General features: G+C 40.3%; 1 protein-coding gene and 6 non-coding genes across 8 annotated transcripts in view; 1 reads left to right on the top strand and 6 right to left on the bottom strand.

Moving 5' to 3' along the window:
- Positions 1 to 10,000, top strand: part of LOC138971491 (ets DNA-binding protein pokkuri-like) — an 83,547-nt gene that overhangs the window by 14,414 nt on the left and 59,133 nt on the right. The window contains exon 1 of one of the 2 annotated variants that reach the window (XM_070344232.1): positions 141 to 693. The exons of the other annotated variant lie outside the window; for it this stretch is intronic. The gene's annotated coding sequence lies outside the window, so the exon portion shown is untranslated. Of the gene's footprint in view, positions 1 to 140; positions 694 to 10,000 lie in introns of those variants that run through there. 2 annotated transcript variants of the gene reach the window in all.
- On the bottom strand, positions 6,352 to 6,423 carry Trnai-uau (transfer RNA isoleucine (anticodon UAU)). Its single transcript has one exon. It is a non-coding gene; the product is annotated as a tRNA-Ile (tRNA).
- Trnal-uaa (transfer RNA leucine (anticodon UAA)) lies at positions 7,110 to 7,182 on the bottom strand. The gene has a single exon. It is a non-coding gene; the product is annotated as a tRNA-Leu (tRNA).
- Trnai-uau (transfer RNA isoleucine (anticodon UAU)) lies at positions 7,885 to 7,956 on the bottom strand. The gene has a single exon. It is a non-coding gene; the product is annotated as a tRNA-Ile (tRNA).
- Positions 8,325 to 8,397, bottom strand: Trnal-uaa (transfer RNA leucine (anticodon UAA)). The gene has a single exon. It is a non-coding gene; the product is annotated as a tRNA-Leu (tRNA).
- Positions 9,100 to 9,171, bottom strand: Trnai-uau (transfer RNA isoleucine (anticodon UAU)). The gene has a single exon. It is a non-coding gene; the product is annotated as a tRNA-Ile (tRNA).
- Trnal-uaa (transfer RNA leucine (anticodon UAA)) lies at positions 9,541 to 9,613 on the bottom strand. The gene has a single exon. It is a non-coding gene; the product is annotated as a tRNA-Leu (tRNA).

Here is a 10,000-nt window from a genome sequence, read left to right as displayed (position 1 = left end):
TGCTCAAATGTACAACTGTATTATTGCATCTGTGCGCCCGCAATGGATGAAGAGGCCCTACTAAGGTTTAAAAAAATATATTTTCGAAAAACAATACGAAAAAAACATCCCAATGACACGCCACTTGCATGCACGCGCCTGTTGTCTGACAATGTCATTTCACCTTAACGAGGTCATTCGGGTCAGTCTTTCGATCTGTCAACGTAATGAGGTCACAGGTTGGCTGTGGCCTATTTTCGTCTCCTCCTCCTCTTTACGGTTGTCCGACGCTACAAGCCCTCCGCAGTGGGTCTCCTTTGCCCGTAGTTTTCAGCACACCTCGTGTGACATTTATTTGCGTCGCATCAGTCGGCGGTTCCCCAAAACATCGCACCTTGGCGGAAATGTGTGTCCGAAAACCCTCGCAGGGCCCCAATGGAAGTACAAAGACAGAAAAAATACGTTATCATTGATAGCCGTCGACCCCAACAAGGAAGTACATTTGATTGGCTCTCACTGATCGACAGCGGCCAATCACAGCTCGGAGTTACAGTTTCCGTCTAAGCTTGCCAGTTCTAGTGTGTTTGTATGTTAGGGTAAACGCCATACTATACAGAGAGAAAAATAAGTTCTTCTTGGAATGTGCCTCGGTTACCAGTGTTTGGGGGTTGAAGACTGCCCAGCCTGACCCCTGCATCTCTTCCGTTTTCGGCCGTAAGCACTTTTTTATGCATCCGCTTTGCCCTTTTCTAAAGTTCGTAATAGTTATGATATAGGCCTATGTATATCGTATGTTAGTATGTATGTTTAACGTGTGCATGTTTGTACCTCTGTAAGTGTGTTTGTGTGTGGGTGTGTGCGTGTGTGTGTGTGTGTGTGTGTGTGTGTGTGTGGTGTGTGGTGTGTGTGTGTGTGTGTGTGTGTGTGTGTGTGTGTACGCACAAACTTAATTACAGACATACATGGTATGTTTATATGTTGGTATGAGTAATCTGTTTGCATGTAGGCCTATGTTTTTATTTTGCAAAGTCGTGTGCCTTGCTTTTTCTGGAACAATAATATGTATATCAGGATCCGTCTGTCTGTCTGTCTGTCTGTCTGTCTGTCTATCTGTCTATCTGTCTGTCTGCCGATTCGTTTGTCGGCCGGACTGTGTATGTGCTTTTCGTTTATTTCTGTGCACGCAATTGTTTGTTCAGTTGAATTGTATACTAATTATTATTGCCTTCTTTCTTATTTTGTTTGCTGCATATGCATTGTAAAAGTCGTCGGGGGGGGGGGGGTGGGGGGGGGGGGGGAGCTGGACAAAAGTTTGCGGAGGTGGGGTAAATATGCGAGTTTGTTCAAGAGTTTTGTAAGCCTATATACCATGTATGTCTTCGTTGGCTGTCATGTATTCTGTGTATGATATTAAAACAAAATAAGCGTATGGTGTTATGACATTGTTAAAGTCCGGTCCGGTTTTATGTGTGTGTGTGTGTGTGTGTGTGTGTGTGTGTGTGTGTGTGTGTGTGTGTGTGTGTGTGTGTGTGTGTGTGTGTGTGTGTGTGTGTGTGTGTGTGTGTGTGTGTGTGTGATTTTAGTGTTTTCTTTATTTAATTAAAAAAACTTTTTTTTTTTACTGATGCCATGCATGAACTTTTTCCCAGGGTTGGTTGCCTTATTTACATTTTCGAAGGTCAGGTCACACCAAACCTGTGTCATCAACATTAATTTGAGGCTGCATTGCTTCGTGCTTTGCAAATAATAATTCATTCCTCGTGACATGATCACGACTTGTTTGACATAAAAGGCATAGTTTAAAACGACGTCTAGCGAAACCCAGGTTTACGCATTGACAGGCTATGAATCGTGTATGTGAACGATCGTGCATGACAAGAAAATGTCTCTAATTTGTTGTCATTTATATTTGGCAAAATGATTGTTGAAGAAAGAGGAGCGAGGTGAAAATGCGCGATGGACATTTCAAGGGTGTTTTTCGGTCAATTTTGTTCCATTTCTTTTTTTTTGTTTTTAATACACTGCAATGGTGTCATACAAAAATTTTTAATTTTTTTTTTTCTTTATAAATACATCATCAGTTTTTACGTTTTCGTTCTGTCTTTCTTCTTCATTTTCTTTCTTTCTTTCTTTCTTTCTTTCTTTCTTTCCTTCTTTCTTTTTTTCTGTCTTTCTTCTTCATTTTTTTTTTCTTTCTTTCTTTCTTTCTTTCTTTCTTTCTTTCTTTCTTTCATTGCTTCTTTCCGTCTTTCCTTCTTTCCTTCTTCTCTTCTTTCCGTCTTTCCTTCTTTCCTTCTTCTCTTCTTTCCTTCTTCCTTTTTAATTATCTTTCTTTCTTTCTGCCTTTTTTTTCTGTCTGTCAGTCAGTCAGTCTGTCAGTCTGTGTGTTTAGTTTCCTTCTTCGTATCTGTTTCTGCCTTGTTAGTTTTTCATGTAATTCAATCAGTATTTCTGGGGTGGGTGTTTTTTTTTCCTTCCTTCCTATTTCCCTTCCTTCCTTCCTTCCTTCCTTCCTTCCTTCCTTCCTTCCTTCCTTCCTTCCTCCCTTCCTTCCTTCCTTCCTTCCTTCCTTCGTCCCTTCCTTCCTTTCTTCCTTCCTTCCTTCCTTCCTCCCTTCCTTCTTGATGTCCTTCCTTCCTTCCTTCCTTCCTTCCTTCCTTCCTTCCTTCCTTCCTTCCTTTCTTCCTTCCTTCCTTCCTTCCTCTCTTCCTTCTTGATGTCCTTCCTTCCTTCCTTCCTTCCTTCCTTCCTTCCTTCCTCCCTTCCTTCCTTTTTTCTTTCTTTCTTTCTTTCTTTTTCTTTTTAACCCTTACGTATTTATCTCTCTCTCTCTCTCTCTCTCTCTCTCTCTCTCTCTCTCTCTCTCTCTCTCTCTCTCTCTCTCTCTCTCTCTAAAACAGCAACAGAAAGCAGTTAGGTCTTACTGCAATCTCAAAGCAGTATCCGAAGATAAAACTTCTTTTTCTAAAGCGTTAGATTTCATGTGCCTGTGTTATCCTCGCCGGAGTGCAATAATTATGAAGTGCATCCCACTGTGCAGTACATAATTATAGCACGCCTTGCACTGTGAAAGACGGGCCTAAACAGTGCAAGGTAATTGCCTACTTTTGAAATACGTAATGGTGAAACGTTGAGCTAAAGGCCGTCACTTTTACAAATTTGCGGCTGAATAGGGGATTTGGAAGCAGGCTGTTTGCAAGCATAACATGTGAGTTCTGTTGACATGTATGGTGAGAGAGAGAGAGAGAGAGAGAGAGAGAGAGAGAGAGAGAGAGAGAGAGAGAGAGAGAGAGAGAGAGAGAGAGAGAGAGAGAGAGAGAGAGAGAGAGAGAGAGAGAGAGAGAGAGAGAGAGAGAGAGAGAGAGAGAGAAAGAGAGAGAGAGAGAGAGAGAGAGAGAGAGAGAGAGAGAGAGATAGAGAGAGATAGAGAGATAGAGGAAGAGGGCGAGAGCGAGCATTGCATATTGATTTCATTTTGAGTATAATCCAGAGAGTGTTATTTTCTACATTGCTTTGAATACAATCCCAAAGTTGTGTTCTTGTTCATTCAATTTGATAACACAACAACATGCGGGAAAAAAATAATGATAAGTTCGAAAAAGATTAGAACAAAAGTGTTCGGTACAAAACAATGAACGTAGCATAAACGATGCATGCACAATCGTACAAATTGTACAGCATTCAACAGGTGCCTGACATAAATCGAAATAAAACGACACAAAGAGAAAAACAAAAACAAACAAAATTCAAAGATGCCCGCCTTTTCTTGTAGTCTGTCTTGTAAATAATCAAACATCTATCGAGGTTATTAGAGGCACACTCCTCCCCCAATAACAGTAGTTCAGCTTATCATCTCAGATCTGGGATAAGATTATGGGATAAGATTATGGGATAAGATTATGGGATAAGATTATCCCTCCACTTGGACACATACCAACGTTCAACACGGTAAACACCATCACTGCTTGAGGTGATGATTTAAAAAAAAATTTGAATTGATTTTTTTTTCCCACAAAATAATAACATAATTATTACATAATTGATTTTTTTTAGAAAGCTACTGGTGGCTTTTATGTAATTAAATATTTAAAACAAAATCGCCCCACCACCCAGGCTGTTCATTTGTGGTATGTGACCAACCTGCAAGTGGTGGAACGATCTTATCCAAAAGCCTGGCCATGCAGTTCTGAGATGGAGTGCCGTGTTTACACGAGAAAGGGTACGTGTGCCGTTCAGTTCGACATGAGCATCCTTCTAGATAAAACCGTACCAAAATCATTCAAACTCACTGCCTACTGTGCAGAGTAAGACTTTGTCGATGAAATACAGTCGAACTTGCCCTCGCGACCACCTCTCGTGAACGACCACATGCCAACAACGACCACCCTAAAGGATCCCCAACTTTTTTTCTTTTTTTTTAACATGATTTACTTTTCCATAGCGACCACCTGTCTTTAACAATCAATTTAGGTCGGTTTATGTGGTGGTCATTATCGACAGGTTCAACTGAAATGTCTTGATTGATGTCTACTCTGCACACGAAAACGGCCAGGCAGTAGAAAGTCCATATAAGTCCAAGTGATCTAATGCTATATATCCTATGTAAACGCCTGAACGGATGTGCAGTGATTTACAGAAAGCTTTACACGGGAACGAAGGTACAACTTCAAACATATGGAAGACTTCCTCCATCAAAATCGAGGTAAAACGGGTATCCGCTTTCCTCCTGCTTAGCATAGAATGACATCTCCACTTCAATGTAATCCTTTCTCCAAAGGCGCAGCGCCCGTAAATTGAAGGTTCCCCACACAAATCGATTTTGTGGAGTCATGCATGCAATTAGTCGCGTCAAACCGCACTTTCGCACAGCGCTAGGCGTGTCTACTTGAGACCGCTGAGAGACGATGATTAAGGCGTGTTTCCTCGGAGAGAGATTTATACAACCCCTGTTATATCACCATGGTCAGGATTAGTGTTGAAGACTCCTGAATGTTTCGACCTTTGACCTTTCATGAGATTTTTACGAACATTAATTTTACGATTTTCCGTTAATTTCATTCAAACGTGCAGGGCGTTTGTGTTTTTGTTAGTCAAAATCAGAACTGAAAAGTAGGAATAGGCCTAAACCACAGCTTTGCTCGGTATTTATCATTTGAGTAAAAACAAACAAATAGGATCTCGTTTATGATCTGGTACTTACCGTAGTCTGTGAGCACTGAATTTCGACTTGCTTGCATTGAGAACGATTGAGACAAATGAAGTTTCCAAGTCGTGGAGTAAGGACGAATTAAACGAATCTTGACATGTTCGAGTAATGTTTCGTTCCTGAACGATATAGCTTTGAAGATCTTGTTTGCTAAAGCCTGAATTTAATTGGGTGAAGTCGACTTCGCGAAGTCCACTTTACGAAGTTTACTGGAAGAAGCTGTGGCACTGAATATTAGGTCGGAAATCTTCGCGAAGTTAACTTCGGATTTTTTTTTGGACATCCTTAAAGTGAAACAGAAACTGTTGGTCTGGAGGGCCACAAAAAAACACACCCTGTTGATGCATTGAAAACTGTGCTTTCTTGTATTTCATAATCCTTAGTGGGGGTAAACATGGCAGATGCTTACACATTGAAAAGTTTGGTTTCTAATACTTAAAAGGCCTTCTTGTGGACACTTGAGACACATGTCAACGCATTCAAACGTTTGGTTTCGTGTATTCCATAATCCTTGCGTGGACACTAGAGACACAGAATGTGAATAGACAGACGCGGTTACTGGTGTTAGTGATATGAAATATTTCGAACGTTCATTTTCGAATATGTCCTGCTGTCTACGTAGTAGCTCTCAGTGATCACGCTGGCAATTTTTCAAACGGGTATCTCTTTACAAACACGAACCCTGGCTCTCAGAAAAATTGGTGACTCTGTCTTGCCAGCCTGTCAAACTAAATAGTTGCAGTATATATTACACGTTCAAAACAACAACTGTTAAATAAACAAAATTAAGGAAGGTCAGAAATTAATAAAAGCATACATCCGACCAAAAATATTACAGACATTCCTATCTTGAACCGAAAGCTAAATGTTTGTCTTTATGAAGCGCCGATGATTTATTAGTTGTGATGCATTGCGCATACGGTCGTTTGGGCTTTCCTAGACAAAGTCATTCAGGTTAAAACATCCTTTTTCAAGCATACATGCATACGTCTACATTAGTACCCAAGCAGTGCTCTTGAATCTCAGGTTCTAATATTCACCTTCGTCACACTTTTTGTCCTTTTGTATATGATCCTCACAAATACTGCTGTATGTTCTACTAGCCCTGATTTGACTTTTGCACGAATAAGTAACTCTCATGGGCGTTTTAAAATATCACAAAACTTAGGAGCTGCCGGGGATCGAACCCGGGTCTTCCGATTATAGGTCGGCGGTACTAACCACTGTACTACGGCCCCCGTTTGATTGTATCGCTCACTACTGTTTTTATTATCAAGCACATTGGTGGTGCAACCTGGAATTAGACACTTAATAGTCAGCCGACAAGAATGAAAGTGTTACTGTCATTTGTTCTTGGAATTTCTGTCGAAAGTTGTAAGGGGCTAGGTTCAAAATTGAAAGTAGACACATTGGAAACCGATCGGATGCGAGAGATCGTATTGCGGCTGGACTGTCCTTAGCGTGTATGCATCGCAACAACAAAAAGTCTCATAATAGAATGTCTGACCATGTTATATTTGACTTCAAAGAGTGAACAGTTTCCGATTTGGAGAGATAAGCGTACGGTTGGACCCGTATATTTATGTACTACGGATAAGACGACGTAAAATATAAATAGCTATTCATCCCTTGGTTCTGAAGATTGTATAAACGGTGTTCTTTACAATGGTTGTCTTTTTTCATTGCTTGCTTCTGCTTCGTTGGTAGACTAATGTGCATTTACAAAATCTGACTGCAACAATTCAGGATTCCCTCACTTTGTCCGGTTAGTTCTAGCAGGAAAAGGATGGGGTTTTTCAGTTGCGGTTTTATCACTGTTAACATCTCTGTCTGCGTTTACATACAGATCCACAAAAACCCTTTCAGCATTCCATTTTACACACATTTGAATACAACTTGTTTCTGGAATTACTGAAAAAGTTTTTGGAGCTGCCGGGGTTTGAACCCGGGACCCTCCGAGTTTAAGTCGGATGCTCTGCCAACTGAGCTACAACCCCGGATACACAATGAGCATTAATTTGTGCTTATGTTTTTTATGAACAGGTGTTGTGCAATGGTGTTTCCCCTTCCTGTAACATTTGGTCATGTGATCTCTTTTTCTAGAATATTCAATTCCTCAGTATTACTGAAATGCCCTTGTAAGCTTGGTGGAGAGACGCTCTGCATGAACGGGTGTTACTTGCTGCTCGTCCAAAAGCAGTTTAATTTATTGGTCATAAATAATAACTTTTTGTTTAATCTGTGATCCACTCTATGAAGATAGGTTAGTGGTGTGATGTAGCATTATGTATTTCGTCATGACCAAAGCATCAAAGCCTCACAACAAGTAAATATAATCTACCTGAATAAAAATGATGTAACAGGAAAAAACAAACTATGCAACGAACAATATGTAGGCTTCCAGTGTTGGAGACCCGACTCTTAACACGAAATTGGTGAGAATGGAAACATCTTTGAGTTTGACTGTCAGTACTGAAATTGCTTTTTTTCTTTTCTTTTTGTTGTTGCTCTTTATACGTCAGCTCGTCATTCATTTTTGTGGGTTCAGTGGTGCATTTGACTATTATATGGAGGTTTCTTCAACGCTAGAGACGATAGAACCCAAGGTAAATCTAGTAGTAAAGGTCATCTTGTTAGACTATGACACAATAATTTATCCAAGGGTCTGAAACAAGGTAAGAGCTCCTCGAAAAAATTTCTGGAGCTGCCGGGTTTCGATCCCGGTACCAACCGAGCATAAATCAGCTGCTCTCCCACTGAGCTACAGCCCCTATAAGTAAGCAGTACCGAAATCTACTTATGTATTTAAAATTGAAGTGGTGCAATACTTGCTCTTTGTTTTCCTGGGAAAATGACGTCATATGATCTATTCCGGAAACACCCGATTTCTTTTTTCATTGCTTGCTTCTGCTTCGTTGGTAGACTAATGTGCATTTACAAAATCTGACTGCAACAATTCAGGATTCCCTCACTTTGTCCGGTTAGTTCTAGCAGGAAAAGGATGGGGTTTTTCAGTTGCGGTTTTATCACTGTTAACATCTCTGTCTGCGTTTACATACAGATCCACAAAAACCCTTTCAGCATTCCATTTTACACACATTTGAATACAACTTGTTTCTGGAATTACTGAAAAAGTTTTTGGAGCTGCCGGGGTTTGAACCCGGGACCCTCCGAGTTTAAGTCGGATGCTCTGCCAACTGAGCTACAACCCCGGATACACAATGAGCATTAATTTGTGCTTATGTTTTTTATGAACAGGTGTTGTGCAATGGTGTTTCCCCTTCCTGTAACATTTGGTCATGTGATCTCTTTTTCTAGAATATTCAATTCCTCAGTATTACTGAAATGCCCTTGTAAGCTTGGTGGAGAGACGCTCTGCATGAACGGGTGTTACTTGCTGCTCGTCCAAAAGCAGTTTAATCTATTGGTCATAAATAATAACTTTTTGTTTCATCTGTGATCCACTCTATGAAGATAGGTTAGTGGTGTGATGTAGCATTATGTATTTCGTCATGACCAAAGCATCAAAGCCTCACAACAAGTAAATATAATCTACCTGAATAAAAATGATGTAACAGGAAAAAACAAACTATGCAACGAACAATATGTAGGCTTCCAGTGTTGGAGACCCGACTCTTAACACGAAATTGGTGAGAATGGAAACATCTTTGAGTTTGACTGTCAGTACTGAAATTGCTTTTTTTCTTTTCTTTTTGTTGTTGCTCTTTATACGTCAGCTCGTCATTCATTTTTGTGGGTTCAGTGGTGCATTTGACTATTATATGGAGGTTTCTTCAACGCTAGAGACGATAGAACCCAAGGTAAATCTAGTAGTAAAGGTCATCTTGTTAGACTATGACACAATAATTTATCCTAGGGTCTGAAACAAGGTAAGAGCTCCTCGAAAAAATTTCTGGAGCTGCCGGGTTTCGATCCCGGTACCAACCGAGCATAAATCAGCTGCTCTCCCACTGAGCTACAGCCCCTATAAGTAAGCAGTACCGAAATCTACTTATGTATTTAAAATTGAAGTGGTGCAATACTTGCTCTTTGTTTTCCTGGGAAAATGACGTCATATGATCTATTCCGGAAACACCCGATTTCTTTTTTCATTGCTTGCTTCTGCTTCGTTGGTAGACTAATGTGCATTTACAAAATCTGACTGCAACAATTCAGGATTCCCTCACTTTGTCCGGTTAGTTCTAGCAGGAAAAGGATGGGGTTTTTCAGTTGCGGTTTTATCACTGTTAACATCTCTGTCTGCGTTTACATACAGATCCATGAAAACCCTTTCAGCATTCCATTTTACACACATTTGAATACAACTTTTTTTCTGGAATTACTGAAAAAGTTTTTGGAGCTGCCGGGGTTTGAACCCGGGACCCTCCGAGTTTAAGTCGGATGCTCTGCCAACTGAGCTACAACCCCGGATACACAAAGAGCATTAATTTGTGCTTATGTTCTTTATGAACAGGTGTTGTGCAATGGTGTTTCCCCTTCCTGTAACATTTGGTCATGTGATCTCTTTTTCTAGAATATTCAATTCCTCAGTATTACTGAAATGCCCTTGTAAGCTTGGTGGAGAGACGCTCTGCATGAACGGGTGTTACTTGCTGCTCGTCCAAAAGCAGTTTAATCTATTGGTCATAAATAATAACTTTTTGTTTCATCTGTGATCCACTCTATGAAGATAGGTTAGTGGTGTGATGTAGCATTATGTATTTCGTCATGACCAAAGCATCAAAGCCTCACAACAAGTAAATATAATCTACCTGAATAAAAATGATGTAACAGGAAAAAACAAACTATGCAACG

The sequence above is a fragment of the Littorina saxatilis genome, linkage group LG7, assembly GCF_037325665.1.
Source record: "Littorina saxatilis isolate snail1 linkage group LG7, US_GU_Lsax_2.0, whole genome shotgun sequence".
Classification (NCBI taxonomy): Eukaryota; Metazoa; Mollusca; class Gastropoda; order Littorinimorpha; family Littorinidae; genus Littorina; species Littorina saxatilis.
The sequence above is the reverse complement of the archived record's forward strand: the minus strand, read 5'-3'. Positions and strand labels throughout refer to the sequence as shown.